This window comes from Chiloscyllium plagiosum, unplaced genomic scaffold (genome assembly GCF_037043375.1).
Source record: "Chiloscyllium plagiosum isolate Xiang-an unplaced genomic scaffold, Cpla_swu_hap1 HiC_scaffold_18, whole genome shotgun sequence".
Classification (NCBI taxonomy): domain Eukaryota; kingdom Metazoa; phylum Chordata; class Chondrichthyes; order Orectolobiformes; family Hemiscylliidae; genus Chiloscyllium; species Chiloscyllium plagiosum.
Window position 1 is genome coordinate 14635533 of NW_028270156.1, and position 20954 is coordinate 14656486.

General features: G+C 41.2%; 1 protein-coding gene and 1 long non-coding RNA gene across 6 annotated transcripts in view; one reads left to right on the forward strand and one right to left on the reverse strand.

Annotated features, from left to right (window-relative positions):
* The window catches only part of bbox1 (gamma-butyrobetaine hydroxylase 1), a 346924-nt gene extending 330406 nt beyond the window's left edge, over window positions 1-16518 (reverse strand). Inside the window, exon 1 of one of the 3 annotated variants that reach the window (XR_015760109.1) lies at window positions 16386-16517. The gene's annotated coding sequence lies outside the window, so the exon portion shown is untranslated. Of the gene's footprint in view, window positions 1-16385 lie in introns of all 3 variants that reach the window. The other 2 variants (XM_087996317.1, XM_087996316.1) reach the window with 2 other exon arrangements.
* The window catches only part of LOC122557655 (uncharacterized), a 175229-nt gene continuing 170752 nt past the window's right edge, over window positions 16478-20954 (forward strand). For 2 of the 3 annotated variants that reach the window (XR_006313894.2, XR_006313893.2), the window contains exon 1: window positions 16478-16608. This is a non-coding gene — a long non-coding RNA (uncharacterized LOC122557655). Of the gene's footprint in view, window positions 16934-20954 lie in introns of all 3 variants that reach the window. The other variant, XR_006313895.2, reaches the window with a different exon arrangement.

A 20954-nucleotide genomic window follows, 5' to 3' on the forward strand; every position in this document is an offset into this window, starting at 1 on the left:
TCTCCTACAGGAGACACACCTGTCAGATAAAGAACACTTGAAATTACGACAGGGTGGATTTGATCAGGCCTTTTTTTCTTCTTTTAGCTCAAAAAGCAGGGGAATTGTTATTCTTGTTCGGAAGAATTTCCCTTTCAAAATCCTAAAGCAGATAAAAGACGAATCCGGACGATATATTTTGATTAAATCCCTCATGAATGGAGAGGAATATGGGATTTTAAATTTGTACTGCCCCCCGGCACACCCCTTTAAATTTATAATGGAAGCCTTTTCAAAATTGATGGCTTTTGGTGCCCGTCATACAATTATAGTGGGAGACTTTAATTGTATTATGGATCCGGAAATAGATAGGATTCCCAAGAATATTGCAGGAGTATCTCCCAGATCTAGACAATTGATGGATCTGAACAAAGAATTAGGATTAGTAGATGTATGGAGCTGTCTTCATCCACAGGGCAGAGATTTTTCTTTCTCCTCCAATCAACATAAATGTCATACCAGAATTGATATGTTTTTTGCCCCCTCGATTTTTAAAAATTCTATATCATCCTGTAAAATAGGTAGTATAGCAATTTCCGACCACGCTGCTGTATATATGGAAACTAAGGCGAGGAACAATGGGACATCCCCTTGGCATTGGCGTATGGACCCCTTCCTAATGAAAGATAGTAAATTTGTAAAGAATTTTGTAAATTTGTCAAGAATTTAAAACTTTTTTAGAAATTAATTCAGGTACAGCGAGCAACCCATCAATGATGTGGGAGACCATCAAAGCTTACACGCGAGGTTTGATCATCTCCTACTCAGCAACCCAGAAGAAATTGAAGGGAGAACAACAGCGTCTGCTTGAAGCTCGCTTAAAAGCAGCTGAAACAGCATACACTGATAGACCTTCTATTATTAAATTGCAAAGGATTACGGCTCTTAGGACAGCTCTAAACACTACGGTTACTCAAACGGCTAAGAGGGAAATATTATTTGCAAAACAAAGGTTATATGAATATGGCGACAAACCAGGTAGATACTTAGCATTTCTTGCAAAGAAAAAAAAGGCCCCTCAGACTATTACGTCTATCAAGGAAAGTACGGGTATTCTGACTCATGATCATAAAAAGATTAATGCGATCTTTAGAGAATTTTATTCTGAGTTATATAAATCGCAGGATTGTGAACATAGGATGAGGAGGATGCAGTCATTTTAAAAAAATTTGACCTTTCTAGGCCTAACTCCAGAACAGGTATCGGTCCTAAATGCTCCTCTAACAGTCCAAGAAATACTTGATGCAATTAGGCAACTTCAGAGTGGTAAGGCACCAGGCCCAGACGGTTTTCAAGCTGAAATATTGGCTGGTCCACTTATGGACATGTATAACTATGCATATAGTCAGGGCTGTCTCCCGCCTTCGCTGAAAGAGGCAAATATCTCTCTTATCCTTAAAAAAGGAAAGGATCCAGAAGATTGTACATCATATAGACCAATATCCTTGCTAAATGTAGATTTTAAAATCCTTTCTAAAACGTTAGCACTGAGATTAGAAAGGGTACTGCCACATATTATAAAGTAGGATCAGACGGGGTTTATTAAGGGCTGTAGATCATCCAATAATATTAGAAGGGTTTTGAATATGATTCAAGCCTGTCATCAGGGAAAGATACCAGGAGTAGTAGTTTCATTAGACATGGAAAAGGCATTTGATAGGATTGAATGGTCATATTTGTTTTACACATTGGAAAGGTTTGGCATTGGAAAGGTGTTTACCAAATGGGTCTCAACATTGTATAATGATCCCAAAGCAGTTGTGGTTACCAATGGATTAGGTTCGGATAGCTTCAGTGTGGGTAGGGGCTGCCGTCAGGAATGTCCCCTCTCGCCATACGGGCTGATCCTAATATAACGGCCCCAAGGATTGGTACAGGTAAACATAAAATTGCCCTTTATGCAGATGATGTTCTTCTATTCTTCAGTAATCCTCTGATGTCCGTACCTCGCCTAATCCAAGTTATTAATACATTTAGCGCATTCTCAGGCTATAAAATTAATTTCTCAAAATCGGAGGCTATGCCAATGGGTGGCCTTGCTATGACACCCCACTGAGTGGACAGATCCCTTTTTCCCTTTCGTTGGTCCCTGGAGGGCTTCTTATATTTAGGCATTTTTATTACTCCAGTATTTGGTCAGTTGTATAAGGCTAATTTTGTGCATTTACTGGAAAGGATAAGGCAGGACCTCCAGCGATGGGGAGACCTTCCAATTTCCTGGTTGAGTAGAATAGCACTAATCAAAATGAATGTCCTGCCCCGTCTCCTATATCCTATGAGAATGCTTCCAGTGATGCTGCCGAGGATGGCTCTACGTAAATTATATGGCTGGCTGGGTTCCTTTATCTGGAATCATAGGCGGCCCCTCATTAAGCTGAAGAAGCTACAGCTTCCACAGGCAAGGGGTGGATTGGACTTCCCAGACTTTAGGAAATATCAGTTAAGTTCCCTATTAAGTTACATAGCTGATTGGGTCTTGTCTGATCCACAATCAATCTGGTTGGACATCGAGGCCTCTCAAGTAAAATACCCACTTATTAACCTTTTATTTTCAGACAAGAGGAAAATTATTACAGATCACTGTAAAAACCCTATAATACTAAACACAATTAAGGCTTGGAATATAATGCGGCAAAATGAGGGCAACTCACATAAAACATCCCCCTATGCACCGATAGTGGGAGCATGGGGATTTCAACCGGGGCTTACAGATGCCACTTTTAAACTCTGGAGATCCAGGGGTATCTCATGTTTAGGGGATCTATTTAAAGATGGGGTCCTGATGTCTTTTGAACAGCTGCGTCAGAAATTCGGATTACCTAATGGAGACCTCTTTCGACACTTCCAAATTCGAGATTATATACAGAAGAAGACTACGTTATTAGATAGTCTTTATAAATCAGATCGAGAATGTAGTGTCCTACGACCAGTGGGGGTATCTTCCGTCAGTACTATTTATCATTTACTACATGATGAAGTATCGGGAGATATGGATAATCTGCTTAAAACATGGGATCAGGATCTGGGACTAGAAATCTCTATAGAAACGTGGAATGATATTTGGGAAAACGCTAGAAGAATTACTATCTGTAACAGAACCCAGGCTATCCAGCTGAAGATACTTCATAGGGCCCATATAGCACCAGTTCGACTGGCAAGATTTAAGGCAGGAGCATCTCCAATATGTCCCAAATGCAAAATAGAGGTGGGCACTCTTGTACATTGCCTATGGACCTGTCATAAGATCCGAGGATATTGGACTAAAGTAGCAAGTACCCTGACAGAAATTTTAGGAACGGAAATTAAAGTGGACCCTGTATCTCTCCTTTTGGGCTTTTCGAACTTTCCCTCCCTGGACACGTACGGGAAGAGACTATTTTCTATTCTTTCTTTCTGTGCAAGGAAAAATATTTTGGTGAACTGGGTGGCTGAGGGCCCCCCTGGACTTTCAAATTGGCACAGATTAATTATGGAATATACTCCCCTTGATTCCTTACAAATATGGTGCACCGCAAGACCGAATTATTTTATAAAATATGGCAGCCCTTCTTGAATTACATAAATACAGATATTTCGGCTATCCTAACAAGGGCTTTTTTAAAATTGAGATTACAAACCTGGCTGGTCCGGGGCCCCTTAGGAGAGGAATCCCGCACGAATACGGGTTTTATTACATCTGATGTTAACACATTCCGAGCATGTAAGAGACTTAAATATACACTCTGGTTAGTTGTAGGTTAGATTAGTAGATAGTTGAGTTTTGTTTTTTTTTTCTTTTTCGGTATTTTTTTTCTCTTGTTAAATTTTGGCTATTGTATATTTGATTTAATTGTATATCAATGTTTATATTTGAGAGTTTTGTTTATTTTTGTAAACTTGTAAAAATGTTACATTTCTAATAAAAATATCTGTAAAAAAAAAGCATATTCAATGCTGAGACTGAATTTTTCAATCAATAAGAGAATCATGAATTATGGGGAAAAGACAGGAAAGTAGAGTTGAGGATTATCAGATCAGCCTTGATCTCAGTGAATGGGACAACAGATTTTATGGGCCAAATGGCTACTTCTTGTCTGATATCTTATTGTCTCAGTCAAATGGTTGGCATTTACAAATTCACCACAATGTCTCCACCATTCAATGTTGTACTAAATTTGTACCAATATATCTGAACTGTCCTCACTCTACAAAATTAAATGACAAAATCTAAGGTGTCAGGTTAGTTGCATATCCATTTGAGAATCCCCAGCACAATCTTTGTCCATCGTATAACAATGGGACTAATAGATGGCAGAAACATGGACTGAATGGCATTTATATGCATTGTATGGTTTTATTTATACATTATAGTGCATCCTTAAAAATGCACGTCTTGATGAAAAGAATAGCAGGATGCTGAGGAAATAAATGGTTTATAACTGGGCTTACTATTGGGTATTTATACAAAATGGATAGATTGTGACTGTGTTCTAGTTTTCAAGTCAGTACATAAGCGATAAAAGCATTGCAAGGAAGAACAAAGTAGCTCACATTTTTAAGGAAACATACATCTAAATTGTCCTTGAGGACTGTTCTCAAAAGAGCGAGAATAAAAAGAGACCTTAATTTTAGTGGAGGTGTTCAGGAGAGGTGGAGATGGGGATAGGAGCAAAAGCCCCACAGGAATAATTAGATCGAGGTCAGTTTAAGTGACCTCATTTAAATATTCCAGTTTTGTACCCTGCCTAAAACCAGCAGAAAGGTGAGAATCAAGATTGGGGAGCTTAGGATCTAGGAACTCAAAGGAACAATCCTGGGCATAGCTTGAGTAACAAGCAAAGATTTTAGTGGCTGATGTCAGGGGATTGAAGAAGCAGCAAGATCTGGGTTCCTTCACCAATTGAAAAGCTTTTATATTTAATTAATTCAGTTGTTATCTGACTAATTATAACATGTAGAGAATAATACAATGACATGAGAGTTCCTTTCTGCATTGATAAGATATATCAAAGCACTTGAATATTTTGCTTACTATTGGCATTACAAGGAAGGCTAATATTCGTTTGACTTGTTACAAAATTATCACATTAGTTCAGCCTGTGGTTCCAAGCAAGGCATGCCCCAAGATAAGGGAAGTACTACTTCATGCATTGATAACATGATGATTCAAGATTATTTTTACTGTTAGATTTTCCTTTTGTATCTCTGCTCACCGACCCTTTGTATTTTGCCAATGTAGATATTTATCAAAGAGTTCTATGAGAAATGGTACACCGTTATAATAAGCACAATTTGGTTGGAGATTTGGATTAATTTGAAAAATATACTTTGGAAACATGATTAAACAATTCCAGAAATTGCCTAAAATAATAAAGTCTCATCTGTTAATTTATGTCAGAATAAGGAGAGCCTGTCATTGTGATAAAAGAACAATCGGGTTATTTAGGGATAAGCATTTTTTACAGCAAACTTGTCAACAGCAAAATTCTAAAAGGTACAACAGATTTCAAAAGCAATTACAGATTAAGATTAGTAAAAGATTTGTGTTAAATAAATTGGATCCAAATTTTATATTACATAAAGCATAAGAATCTGGAAATCAGATGAAAATGCGGATTGGTGAAAGGTGTGAATACTTGAATCAGTGTAATGTGCTAGGGTAACTAGACTGATTCCTGTGATGGTGGCAATACAATTTCTATATGTTAAGACTGAGTCAAAATGTTTATTTGAAGATATTGTACAGAAGAAATTTGTAAATAATCCAAAAATATTAATGAGAGGTAAAGTCATAGGCTTTGACTAGCACCACATAATTTATGCTGTTCCAGGAAAAGTGGAGATGAGACATGCAGATGTGACATTTTTAAACACACACTGTTAGTTTTTTGTGATTTCACCTTGGACAAAGAATCTCTAATTATATTGATCACATTGCTTAATGGAATTCTTAGACAAGCAACATTGTTTGGATAGCAAATGTGGTTCCCATGTTTAAGAAGGGGAGTAGAGACAATCCTGGTAATTATAGACCAGTGAGCCTTACCTCAGTTTTTGGTAAAGTGTTGGAAAAGGTTATAAGAGTTAAGATTTATAATCATCTAGAAAAGAATAATTGGATGAGGTATAGTCAATACGGTTTTGTGAAGGGTAGGTCGTGCCTCACAAATTTTATTGAGTTCTTTGAGAAGGTGACCAAAGAGGTAGATGAGAGTAAACCGGTTGATGTGGTGTATATGGATTTCAGAAGGCGTTTGATAAGGTTCCCCACAGTAGGCTATTGTACAAAATGTGGAGGAATGGGATTGTGGGGGATATAGCAGTTTGGATCAGTAATTAGCTTGGTGAAAGAAGACAGAGGGTGGTGATTGATGAGAAATGTTCATCTTGGAGGCCAGTTACTAGTGGTGTACTGCAAGGGTCGGTGTTGGGTCCACTACTGTTCGGTATTTTTATAAATGACCTGGATGAGGGCGTAGAAGGGTGGGTTAGTAAATTTGCAAACGACACTAAGGTCAGTGGAGTTATGGATAGTGACGAAGGATGTTGTAGGTTACAGAGAGACATAGGTAAGCTGCAGAGCTGGGCTGAGAGGTTTAATGTGGACAAGTGTGAGGTGATTCATTTTGATCGGAGTAACCGGAATGCAAAGTACTGGGCTAATGGTAAGATTCTTGGTAGTGTAGATGAGCAGAGAGATCTCGATGTCCAGGTACACAGATCCTTGAAAGTTGCCACCCAGGCTGACAGGGTTGTTAAGAAGACATACAGTGTTTTAGCTTTTATTAATAGAGGGATCGAGTTCCGGAACCATGACGTTATGCTATAGCTGTACAAAACTCTGATGCGGCCGCACTTGGAGTATTGTGTACAGTTCTGATCACCGCATTATAAGAAGGATGTAGAAGCTTTGGAAAGGGTGCAGAGGTGATTTACTAGGATGTTGCCTGGTATGGAGGGAAGGTCTTACGAGGAAAGGCTGAGGGACTTGAGGCTGTTTTCATTAGAGAGAAAATAGAGACATATAAGATAATCAGAGGGTTAGATAGGGTGGACAGGGAGAGCCTTTTTCCAAGTATGGTCACGGCGAGCACAAGGGGGCATAGCTTTAAATTGAGGGGTGATAGGTATAGGACAGATGTCAGAGGTAGTTTCTTTAGTCATAGAGTAGTAAGGGTATGGAATGCTTTGCCTGCGACGGTAGTAGATTCACCAACTTTAAGTATATTTAAGTCGTCATTGGACAAGCATATGGACGTACATGGAATAGTGTAGGTTAGATGGGCTTCAGATTGGTATGAAAGGTCAGCGCAACATCGAGGGCCGAAGGGCCTGTACTGCGCTGTAATGTTCTATGTTCTATTGTTTGTTTGAGGAAAAGCAAGATATAATGAGAAGTAGAACACACAAAGGACGTTCTTGGCTGGCTTATGGTCAACATTTTGTTTTGAAACAATAAAGATAACTAAAATAGGGAATAAAGTATTGGTTCCAGTGTGGGCATCCAATAGAATTCAACACAGCACTTTGGAGTGAGGCCTTACAATCAGCTGCAAATTTTCTAAAGGCATCTGCACTTCTTAACGACAAAATAATGATATTGTACAATCTATTTACAACCTGCATAACCATAAATCATGGGGAATGCTGTACAATACAGGACAGCAGCTTTGGTAAGAACAATCTTTGCATTCTAACCAGTAGCGCAATCATCATCTTGATTGCTATGGTGATTGTCTAGACTAAAGGTATAAATGAATTAGTTCAAAATGTTGTTCTCAACTATAATTATCACTCCTCACATTTTCAAAGTTCCACACTCCACGTGCCTCAGTAGGTTTGGCAACAAATATAATTTATGTTCCTCATTCCAACTACCAAAACCTATGTTTCAAACTATGCAGAAGCATCATAAAAAAGGAAAAAGGAAGGATAACTTCGGACATCTTATGACTTCCAATATTTCTAATGATAAGAAAGTTAACATTAAGGCACTTTACCTGAATGCTCGTAGCATTCATAACAAAGCAGACGAACTAATGGCACAGATCATCGTGAATGATTATGATGTGGTAGGCATCACAGAGACGTGGTTACAGGGGGGTCAGGACTGGCAGTTAAACATCCAAGGGTTTTCAACTTATCGAAAATACAGGGAGGTGGGCAGAGAGGGCGGGGTTGCCTTGTTAGTTAAGAAAAAAATTAAATCTATGGTATTGAATGACATAGCGTCGGATGATGTAGAGTCTGTCTGGGTGGAATTGAGGAACCACAAAGGCAAAAAAACCATAGTGGGAGTTATGTATAGACCTCCTAACAGTGGTCAGGACCAGGGGCACAACATGTACCTGGAAATAGAGAAGGCATGTCAGAAAGGCAAGGTCACAGTGATCATGGGAGACTTCAATATGCAGGTGGACTGGGTAAATAATGTTGCCAGTGGATCCAAAGAAAGGGAATTCATGGAATGTTTACAGGATGGCTTTTTGGAACAACTTGTCATGGAGCCCACAAGGGAGCAGGCTATTCTGGACCCAGTGCTATGTAATGAACCAGACTTTATAAAAGATCTTAAAGTAAGGGAACACTTAGGAAGCAGCGATCATAATATGGTAGAGTTCAGTCTGCAGTTTGAAAGAGAGAAGGCAAAATCGGATGTTAAATAAAGGTAATTATGAGGGCATGAGAGAGGAACTGTCGAAAATAGACTGGAAGCAGAGCCTAGCAGGGAAGACAGTAGAGCAAAAATGGCAGGAGTTTGTGGGTAAAATTGAGGACACTGTACAGAGGTTCATCCCCAAGAAGAGAAAGATTATCCGGGGAGGGATTAGACAGCCATGGCTGACAAAGGAAGTCAGGAAATCTATCAAAGAAAAAGAGAGATCCTATAAAGTGGCCAAGAGCACTGGGAAATCAGAAGATTGGGAAGGCTTCAAAAACAAACAGAGGATAACAAAGAGAGAAATAAGGAAGGAGAGGATCAAATATGAAGGTAGGCTCGCCAGTAATATTAGAAATGATAGTAAAAGTTTCTTTCAATACATAAGAAACAAATGACAGGCAAGAGTAGACATTGGGCCACTTCAAACTGATGCTGGAAGCCTAGTGATGAGAGATAAGGAAATAGCAGGAGAACTTAATAAGTACTTTGTGTCAGTCTTCACAGTGGAAGACATGAGTAATATCCCAACAATTAAAGGGAGTCAGGGGGCTGAGTTGAGTATGGTTGCCATTACAAAAGAGAAAGTGCTAGAAAAGATAAATCTCCTGGCCCTGATGGGTTACATCCTAGAGTTCTGAGGGGGGTGGCTGAGGAAATAGCGAAGGTGTTGGTTGAGATCTTTCAAAAGACACTGGAGTCGGGGAAAGTCCCGGATGATTGGAAGATCGCTGTTGTAACCCCCTTGTTCAAGAAAGGATCAAGGCAAAAGATGGAAAATTATAGGCCAATTAGCCTAACCTCGGTTGTTGGTAAAATTCTAGAATCCATCATTAAGGAGAGGTTTCTAAATTCTTGGAAGAGCAGGGTCGGATTAGAACAAGTCAACATGGATTTAGTAAGGGGAGGTCGTGCCTGACAAACCTGTTGGAGTTCTTTGAAGAGGTGACAAGTAGGTTAGACCGGGGAAACCCAGTGGATGTGGTCTACCTAGACTTCCAAAAGGCCTTTGATAAGGTGAGGGCCCATGGTGTTCGAGGTGTGCTACTGGTATGGATTGAGGATTGGCTGTCTGACAGAAGGCAGAGAGTTGGGATAAAAGGTTCTTTTTCGGAATGGCAGCCGGTGACAAGCGGTGTCCCGCAGGGTTCAGTGTTGGGGCCGCAGCTGTTCACATTATATATTAATGATCTGGATGAAGGGACTGGGGGCATTCTAGCGAAGTTTGCCGATGATACAAAGTTAGGTGGACAGGCAGGTAGTACTGAGGAAGTGGGGAGGCTGCAGAAGGATCTAGTTTGGAGGAGTGGTCCAGGAAATGGCTGATGGAATTCAATGTAAGCAAATGCGAGGTCTTGCACTTTGGAAAAAAGAATAGAAGCATGGCTTACTTTCTAAACGGTGAGAAAATTCGTAAAGCCAAAGTACAGAGGGATCTGGGAGTGCTAGTCGAGGATTCTCTCAAGGTAAACATGCAGGTTGAGTCCGTGATTAAGAAAGCGAATGCAATGTTGTCAATTATCTCAAGAGGGTTGGACTATAAAAGCACTGTTGTGCTACTGAGACTTTATAAAGCTCTGGTTGGCCCCATTTGGAGTACTGTGTCCAGTTTTGGTCCCCACACCTCAGGAAGGACATACTGGCACTGGAGCGTGTCCAGCTGAGATTCACACAGATGATCCCTGGAATGGTAGGTCTAACATATGAGGAACGGCTGAGGATCCTGGGATTGTATTCATTGGAGTTTAGAAAATTAAGGGGAGATCTAACAGAAACTTACAAGATAATACATGGCTTGGAGAGGATGGACGCTAGGAAATTGTTTCCGTTAGGCGAGGAGACTAGGACCCGTGGACACAGCCTTAGAATTAGAGGGGGTAAATTCAGAACAGAAATGCGGAGACATTTCCTCAGCCAGAGAGTGGTGGGCCTGTGGAATTCATTGCGACAGAGTGCAGTGGAGGCTGGGACGCTAAATGTCTTCAAGGCAGAAATTGATAAATTCTTGATGTCACAAGGAATTAAGGGCTACGGGGAGAATGCGGGTAAGTGGAGTTGAAATGCCCATCAGCCATGATTGAATGGCGGAGTGGACTCGATGGGCCGAATGGCCTTACTTCCGCTCCTCTGTCTTATGGTCTTAAAAATGATATCTGGGGATTTTAAATTTTTCAGGTGACAATCCTTAACTTACTAGGCAGATTATATTGCAACAATGGTATGGAATTTCAGGCCTGATCTCTTTTGACTGGAGGGAAACACATTGTTGTGACATGCAAAACAAACTTAACAATTTTTAAATGGTTAATAAATTAACCACTAATAAAATGTTAACGTAGTTTGTGACTAATCAGATCAGCAAGAAATTTACTGTGTGTTGTCTATCATTAAAACATCAATAAAGAATCAAGCTAACTAGCTCTACAGAAACACTGTAATCTTTTCCATAGCAACTATTTAATCAGAGATTTCATAACTAGCAATTGAGGTTCTGGCCAAATGTTGTGCAGTAACTGAGAGCTTTCATACAGGACAAATGTGGCAACCTGTTTAAGCTTTTTTTAAAAACATTTTTTATTATACGCATTGCTGTGGAACAATCTCAAATTATATTCTCAACTATTTAATGATACCTAATATTCTATTATTAATTTTCCTGCTACCACCTACTACCCTGTCTCAGTTCATCAAGCAGTGCTCCCTTTGAGCATCATTTGGAAATAATATTAAGGATTGCAAGGGCACAACATGTACTCTAGGTGGTGGGCTGCAATTCCACTACAAGAATGACTTGGTAGCATTCCTAATGTCTGAGTACTGCAAGATATTTATGCCAGACATTATCTGCAGATGATGTGAGAATCAAGGAGAGGAAAACCAACTTGGCCTTGGTCTCAATGTTCTTATTGCAGATGCTTTTATCCATGAAAGTATTAGTAGCAATAATGACTGTCCATTCATTATGCAGTCACCAAAATCCAATCTTCACAATGAGCTCATACTCCATCATATTGCGTGGGATTACCAATGTGTTAAATTGGGTATATTTTGAAAAGATCCAGAAACACAAACCTAAGAATTCATAATTAACTGTGGACCATTAACAGCAACAGAACTGTTTTCAATCATTATCTGTAATCTCATGTCATATCATATAAGACATAGGAGTGGGAGCAAGGCCATTCATCGAGTCCACTCCGCCATTTAATCATGGCTGATGGGTGTTTCAGTTCCACTTCGCCACACTCTCCCCGTAGCCCTTACTTCCTTGCGAGATCAAGAATTTATCAATCTCTGCCTTGAAGACACCCAAAGTCCGAGCCTCCACTGAGCTCCGTGACAATGAATTCCACAGGCCCACCACTCTCTGGCTGAAGAAATGTCTCCTCATTTCCGTTCTAAATTGACCCCCTCTAATTTTAAGGCTATGCCCACAGGTCCTAGTCTCCTCATCTAATGGAAACAACTTCCACCCATTCTAAACCATGCATTATCTTGTAAGTTTCTATTAGATCTCCCCTCAACCTTCTAATCTCTAATGAATACAATCCCAGGATCCTCAACTGATCATCATATGTTAGGCCCTCTATTCCAGGGATTATCTGTATGGATCTCCTCTGGACACGCTCCAGTGCCAGTATGTCATTCCTGAGGTGTGGGGACCAAAATTGGACACAGTATTCCAAATGGGCAAAACTAAAGCTTTATAAAGTCTCAGAAGCACATCACTGCTTTTATATTCCAACCCTCTGTGGTGTAAAATTATGTCCCAATACATGTGTGAATCATAATGTAACACATGTATTGGGCCAAGCAGTGGAATGTGGTGAAACGGTTAAAAATTATGTCCCAATACATGTGTGAATCTAACCGGAATGGAGGTGTTGCTTAGTCCCGTGTGAATCTTATTACACACCTCCCCGTGTGAATCTTATCTGTATGTAACCAGAATGGAATGTGTTTTTTAGCCTTGCTCTGCTGTTCACATGAATGTTTATATCTGGAAAAGAGTATATCAGCTGGAAAAGTCTCCAGTTCGGGGAGTCTGCTCCGGGGTTACGTTTAACCGCCGAGCGTGGGTTGTTGGCAACCGCTCTACGAGAACTGACGGCTCCCAGTTCTGGTAACATGTAGAGTGAGTATAAGCCAGACCCGGGAGTCTGCTCCGGGGTTACGTTTAACCGCCGAGCGTGGGTTGTTGGCAACCGCTCTACGAGAACTGACGGCTCCCAGTTCCGGTAACATGTAGAGTGAGTATAAGCCAGACCCGGGAGTCTGCTCCGGGGTTACGTTTAACCGCCGAGCGTGGGTTGTTGGCAACCGCTCTACGAGAACTGACGGCTCCCAGTTCCGGTAACATGTAGAGTGAGTATAAGCCAGACCCGTTGTAAGTATGAGACCTGGTTGTGGCGACGCTGCGGGGAATAAAATGCTCATATTCTAGCAGACTCGCCTCTTGGTCGTTTGTTCTGTGTCAGACTACTCTCCTACGAACCTGACCTTGAGAATTTTTTAAAACATTTTGGCGCTGCGAGCAGGGTCAATCGCAATTGAGGAGAGATTTTGATACAGAACAATGTTTTGGAAAAAGACTAAGAAACCAGAAGAACAAACTGTGGAGGTCCCGACCGTCCCGGGATGGCATGGACCGTGGCATGACGTGGCAGTTTGTTTGAGAAATGGTGGGGGGCGACCGGAGGAACCCCAGGGTCGCTGCTGTCCACCCTTGAGAGGATCCCAGTCCTGCCGAAGAACCCCTTGCCTGGGGTACAGCGGAGGATGTGGGCATGTCCAAAAAGCTGAAGCGGAGTTAACAGAATTGAATGGGATTGAACTGAACTGAACTGAGTGGAACTGAAGTGAATCAAATTGAACGAAACAAAATGGAACTGAGCTAAATTGAATTGAAATGGACGGAACTGAATTGAACACAATTGAATTGAACTGAACAGACCTGAACTGAGCTGAATTGAACTACACTGAATTGACTGAACTGAAATTAACTGAAACGAATTGAACTGAATTAAGCATAATGTAACACATGTATTGGGCCAAGCAGTGGAATGTGGTGTAAAATTATGTCCCAATACATGTGTGAATCATAATGTAACACATGTATTGGGCCAAGCAGTGGAATGTGGTGAAACGGTTAAAAATTATGTCCCAATACATGTGTGAATCTAACCGGAATGGAGGTGTTGCTTAGTCCCGTGTGAATCTTATTACACACCTCCCCGTGTGAATCTTCTTATCTGTATGTAACCAGAATGGAATGTGTTTTTTAGCCTTGCTCTGCTGTTCACATGAATGTTTATATCTGGAAATATCAGCTGGAAAAGTCTCCAGTTCGGGGAGTCTGCTCCGGGGTTACGTTTAACCGCCGAGCGTGGGTTGTTGGCAACCGCTCTACGAGAACTGACGGCTCCCAGTTCCGGTAACATGTAGAGTGAGTATAAGCCAGACCCGGGAGTCTGCTCCGGGGTTACGTTTAACCGCCGAGCGTGGGTTGTTGGCAACCGCTCTACGAGAACTGACGGCTCCCAGTTCCGGTAACATGTAGCGTGAGTATAAGCCAGACCCGGGAGTCTGCTCCGGGGTTACGTTTAACCGCCGAGCGTGGGTTGTTGGCAACCGCTCTACGAGAACTGACGGCTCCCAGTTCCGGTAACATGTAGAGTGAGTATAAGCCAGACCCGTTGTAAGTATGAGACCTGGTTGTGGCGACGCTGCGGGGAATAAAATGCTCATATTCTAGCAGACTCGCCTCTTGGTCGTTTGTTCTGTGTCAGACTACTCTCCTACGAACCTGACCTTGAGAATTTTTTAAAACACCCTCTTGAGATAAATGACAACATTGCATTTGCTTTCTTAATCACTGACTCAACCTGCAAATCAACTTTTACAGAAGCCTGGACTGGCACTCCCAGATCCCTTTGTACTTTGGCTTTATGAATTTTCTCACCATTTAAAAAATAGTCCATGTCTATATTCTTTTTTCCAAAATACAAGACCTCGCACTTGCTCACGTTGAACTTCATCAGCCATTTCCTGGACCATTCTCCTAAAACTGTCTAAATCTTTCTGCAGCCTCCCCACCTCCTCAGTACTACCTACCTGTCTGCCTAACTTCGTATCATCGGCGAACTTCGCCAAAATTCCCCCGTACCTTCATCCAGATCATTAATATATAAAAGTGAACAGCTGCAGCCCCAACACTGAACCCTGCGGGACCCACTTGTTATCAGTTGCCATTCCAAAAAAGAACCTTTTATCCCAACTCTCTGCCTTCTGTCAGACAGCAATCCTCAATCCATGCCAGTAGCTCACCTTGTACACCATTGGCACTCACCTTACTCACCAGCCTCCCATGAGGCATCTTATCAAAGGCCTTTTGAAAGTCTAGATATATGATATCCATTGGGTTTCCCTGGTCTAACCTACTTGTTACCCAAAGCTAGACTTGAACTCGACTTATTGGTAATCTCATAACCTTAGGTTAATCTATCACCACTAGACGTCACTGCTTGGTACTGATTGACTTGCATTGTCCAGTTATTGCCAAGATTCTCCCTTCTTCTGTGATCCACATCAGCTCCATAGTGCATAACAAATAACTTTCCTCCCTCACTTCACATTTTTCGATAATTCAATCCTGTTTCTCTCCCTTGGAAGATACTGAGTACTTGTTTAGGATACACAGCAATGTGGTTAACTCTTAACTGCCCTCAGAGCAATTAGGGTGGGCAATGATGAAGCCCTGATGAAGGGCTTTTGCCCGAAAAGTCGATGTTTCTGCTCCTCGGATGCTGCCTGACCTGCTGTGCTTTTCCAGCACCACTCTAATTGAAACTCTGGTTTCCAGCATCTGCAGTCCTCACTTTTGCCTGGGCAATAAATGCTGGCCTGGTCAGCGAAGTTCACATTTCAGGAACGAATATAAAACAAATACATTTTAAATAAAATCTGAAATTGTTGGAGAAAATCAGCAGGTCTGGCAGCATCTGAACAGAGAAACAGGGTTCACGCTATGCATCCCGCTACCCTTCTTCAGAAGTGATGTCATCTCGGAAAATGTGCTATTTATTTTGAAAACGTGGCTGCAGGCTAGGGAGCAAATAAGTGAGTATTTTTGGTTATTTCACTGCGAGATTTGAAATCTGTCAATTCCTACCCCTCCCCCTCTCGCTCCCGCGTCAGCCTAACGATCGCTGCCTCGAGCACTCGCACGCGACACTGTCCAACTGACAGCTTCCCTGAGCCAATGGCAGGCTAAGGGGCGGGCTTAAGATTGTGATATCTCACCAATCAACGGCCGAGCAATGGAGAGTGCGCGTCGGCGGTGGAGTGGAGTGGGGGAGGGGAGAGTCCATCCCATCCCATACCATAACCCCTACCAAGCTTTCCCATCATGGCCGGGGCCAGGGCGGCTAGTCTTTGACAGTTGGAGAAATCTTCTGCTCAGATTCCCTCTAAAGCTTGCTTCATTCGTTTCAAATAAAATCTCCAGGGCCAGCTCTGCTTGTATTCTTTTCAAACCCTTCGCCCTCCCTGACAACTGCTGAGGGGAAGGCCATGGAGTAGACGAGGATGCAGGTTCATCTGCTGTTTTTCTTTAATATTTAACACTACTCTGAAAGTTTCCATTTACACACTCGTAAACCTGGTTACGGCCAGGTCAAGTTTATGATTTGGAACAGAATCCACTTACCTGCGGCTCACACGATCGTTTGTTCTCAACACAACTCGATTCGACCGAATGTAGTGTTTTGTAGGAGGAGCTTGATATTTACATGGTTAAAAATACCGTACCAATGGGATCGTTAGCGATTACCTCTGATTTTGCTGATGACTATATGAGTGTGAGACTTACTAGTACAAGTGTTTCTAACTGGATGGGGTATAATTAATGTTTCACCAAGCCCAGACCAAAGGTAGGTAGTTCTTGTTTCCGTATTACGTAAAGAATCATAGAGGATATGGAAAGAATTTGCAAGTACTATCCCAGAACTGAAGACCATAGACCATTCGGCCCATACAGACTGCTCTGCCACTGGATCAAAATTCAAGAGGGAATTTATGGGAAATTTCCAGCCAGAAAGTGGGAAGAAGGTGAAACCCATTCTAAGAGACAGTGGATTAAATAAAGACTTGGATCTAATTAGAACTTTACAGACGTTTTCGAATCAAAATGTTCAGAGATGTTATTATACATCTGTGGAGCAGGTGCGACTTGAAACTGGACCTCCTAGCTCAGAGGTAGGGATACTGCTGTCACTGCACCACAAGATCCCTTGGACTGAGAGGTTTTACTTGTCAGCAAGGGCTTTTTTTTCTAGAAAAGAGAGACACTTCAGAACAGTTGAAGAAAGGCCCTTTATTTGAGGCGTTAAGTCTGTTTCTCTGTTCGCAGATACTGCCAAACCAACACTTGGTGTTTTCTTTTTAATTTTCAGCATTCACAGTATTTTGCTTTTGTTTTCATATACTGAGAGGGTGGTTCATGTGGAGCATAAATGCAGCTATTGGACTGATGGCTTTTCTTCTGTAGTAGAGAATTATATTTTCTTCAAATTGTTTGTTCCAGATTTTCAGTATGTGCTGCATTGATCTAAATGGACTTCAGTAAGGTGTTCAACAAGGTTCCTCATGGTAGACTGGTTAGCAAGGTTAGATCACACGGAATAGAGGGCGAACTAGCTACTTGGATACAGAACTGGCTCGAAGTTAGAAGACAAAGGATGGTGATGGAGGGTTCCTTTTCAGACTGGAGGCCTATGACCAGAGGTGTGCCACAAGGATCAGTGCTGGGTCCACTGCTTTTCATCATTTATGTAAATGATTTGGATGTGAATATGGGAGGTATGGTTAGTAAGTTTACGGATGACACCAAAATTGGAGGTGTAGTGGTCAGCGAAGAAGGCTACCTCAGAGTACAATGGGATCTTGATCAGATGGGCCAATGGGCCGAAGAGTAGCAGATGGAGTTTAATTTAGATAAATGCAAGGTGCTGCATTTTGGAAAGGCAAATCAGGGCAGGACTTGTACACTTAATGGTATTGCCCTGTAGCGTGTTGCTGAAAAGATCTGGAGTGCAGGTTCATAGTTCCTTGAAAGTGGTGTCGGAGCATAGATAGGTAAGTGAAGAAGGTATATGGTATGCTTGCCTTTATTGATCAGTGCATTGAGTAAAGGAATTGGGAGGTCCTGTTGCAGCTGTATAAGACATCGATTAAGCCCCTTTTGGAATATTGTGTGCAATTCTGGTCTCTGTAAAGCATTCAGAAAAGATTTACAAGGATGTTGCCAGGATTGGAGGGATTGAGCTATAGGGAGAGGTTGAATAGACTGGGGCTATTTTCCCTGGAGTGTTGGAAGCTGAGGGGTGACCTTTCAGAGATTTATAAAATCATGAGGGGCATGGATAGAGGAAATAACAAGGTATTTTCCCTGGAGTGGGAGAGTGCAAAACTAGAGGGTGTAGGTGAGAGAGGAAAGATTTAAGGGGGACCTAAGTGGCAATTCTTTTCACAAAGAGGGTGGTGATTGTGTGGAATGAGCTGCCAAAGAAGTGGTAGAGGCTGGTACAATAATAAAATTTAAAAGGCATCTGCATAGGTATACGAATAGGATGGGTTTAGAGGAATATCAGCCAAATGCTGGCAAATGGAACTAGATTTACTTAGAATATCTGGTCGGCATGGATGAGTTGGACCGAAGGTTCTGTTTCTGTGCAGTACATCTCTATGATTCAATGTTTTTCACTTTGTTTCTGTGAATCTGAAATGTGCTCTACTACTAATGTTTCAGTGTTAAGCCCACAGCTGAAGTCCTTTCCTTGAATTATGAGCAACTAAAAGGAAAATCCTATAATTCATTCCTGGTTCCATCTCTGATTAGTCTTCCCCGAGAGAAAGAAGCCATTAGGCCTGACTAGTTTGTTTACACAAGCTTCCTCCTCTGACTCTTCATCATATCAGAACAAAAGCAAAAAACTGGATTCTAGAAATCAGAAATTGAAGGAGGAACTTTCAGTTCTTGAAGAAGTAAACAGTTGAAGTGTAAGGGTCAAGCATCCTTCAGAATAGTTATGAAGAAAACAGCCTCACATTTCTGGACAAAACAGTCCCAGCTTGTTTAACCTTTCCTGGCAGCCGTATCTTAGTTTTGGTATAATCCTTGTGAATACTTTTGCTCATTTACAATTTCATGGTCGTCAATAGATTTAATTTTTATCAAATTCACATTCCACTGTCTACCATGGTGGAATTTGAACCTGGGTCCCCAGAATATTACCTGGATTTCTGGATGAATAGTTTAGCGATAATGCCACTAGGACATAGCCTCACCTTAAAGGCTGCAGACTGAGACAAATAATAAAAATAAATCATATAATTTTACAGAAGGAGATAATTTGGCCCATTGTGTCTATAAGGGCTCCTGAAAGATCTACTCAGTGAGTCCTTATCTCAGTGTCTGTCTGAATTCTGCATTTTCAAATATATATTCAACTCTCCTTTGAAGCCCCCTATGGAATCTGCTTTCATCACTATCCCAGGCTGTACATTCCGAATCCCAACAACTCCCTGAGTAAAGAAGTTTCTCGTTGTCTCACATATAGGTGTCTTGTTCAATAATCTTGAAATTATGATTCCTAGTTACTGACATACACCCAGTGGAAACAGAGTATCCTTCTTTATCCTGCCAAAATTGTACATAATTTTGAACAATACAATAAAGTCACCTCTTAATCTTCTCTGCTCCAAACAGAATTAGCCCAATTTCTCTAATTTTTCATTGTATCTAAAAATCCCTCATTCCTGATATCTTTCTAGTAAACCTCCTTTTCACTCTTTCCATGGCCATAAATAAGGTGCCCAGAACTGAACATGTTACTCCAATGTGATCCGAACAATGATTTGTATAGGTGTAGCATCACTTCCTTGCTTTATATTTATAAACCCTAGGATCCTATAAGCCTACTGAACAATTTTCAACTTGCCTGGCCACTTGCAATAGAATTAGGGTTAGACCTAATTATGCACTTGAACCCCGAGGTCTGTTTATACCTGTATTGTCCTCAAAGTTGTACCATTGAACCTGTACTGTCTCTCCATGTGTCTTCTATCAAACACATTACCTCACATATTTTTGTTAGAAATTCATGTGCTAAGTGTCTGCTCATTTGGTCAACTTGTCAATGTCTCTCTGAAGTCACTCAGCATCATCCTCACAACTCATTATTCTCCCTAGCTTTGCATCATCTGCAAATTTAGAGATTTTGCTCTCAACACCCATCTCCAAATCAATATAAATAGGCAAAATCGAGGCTCCCAAACCCAAGTCCTGGGTAGCATCACTTTCAATTTGTCTCCAGTCTGAGAAATGTCACCTACACCTAACCTCTGATTCTGATCTTTTAGCCAACTTGTAAACTATGCTGCCAAGATCCCATCAATCACAAAAATTTCTAAGCTGATAACTAATCTGCCAAATGGCACTATATCAAATACTTTCTTAAAGTCCAAGTATACAACATTCACAGCATTACTATCATCCATCGCCTGAGTCATCTCGTCAAAGAGCTTAATGAAATTTGTCAGGAATGACCTGCCCTTGACAAAGCCATGTTGACTGCCTAGTATTAACTTATTTTTCACTAAGTATATATTTATGTTATTCGGCATTATGGCCTCCATCAATTTTCCCACTATTAATATCAAGTTGACAAGTGACTGGGTTATCCTTTGCCACTTTGTTAATCAATGGCACCACATTTGCAGTTCTCCAGTCCCAGGGACTAATCCTGTGTTCAGGGAGGCCTGCAAAATTTCTGTCAACATCTCCACAAATTTATCCCCTAGCAGTTTCAGGGAATGAGTTGTTTATGAAGTGGAAAGCGGTGACTTCGGGCCCTAGCTATTCAATAGATATACATGATTTGAATATTTCCAAGTTTACTGACACAAAGCTAGTTGACATTGTGAATGGTGAGGAGAATGTAAAGTGGCTCCTGCGTATGTAAGCAAATACATGGTCTTACGGAGCAGACTAAACCCGCCCCCCCCCCCAACAAATATATCAAGGAGATAAACGAGACCCTAACTTTTATTTAAAGGCAAGTGTAAGGTGCTGTGTTCCAGATCACATTTGATTGGTTACACCACTTTGCTTTAAGCAGATCACACTTTATTCTCCAGTTAAAATACAAACACAAGAATGAAGAATTGGTTTGACTTTAGCTGCTATAGGAAAACTTAACAGAATACTAGATTATTT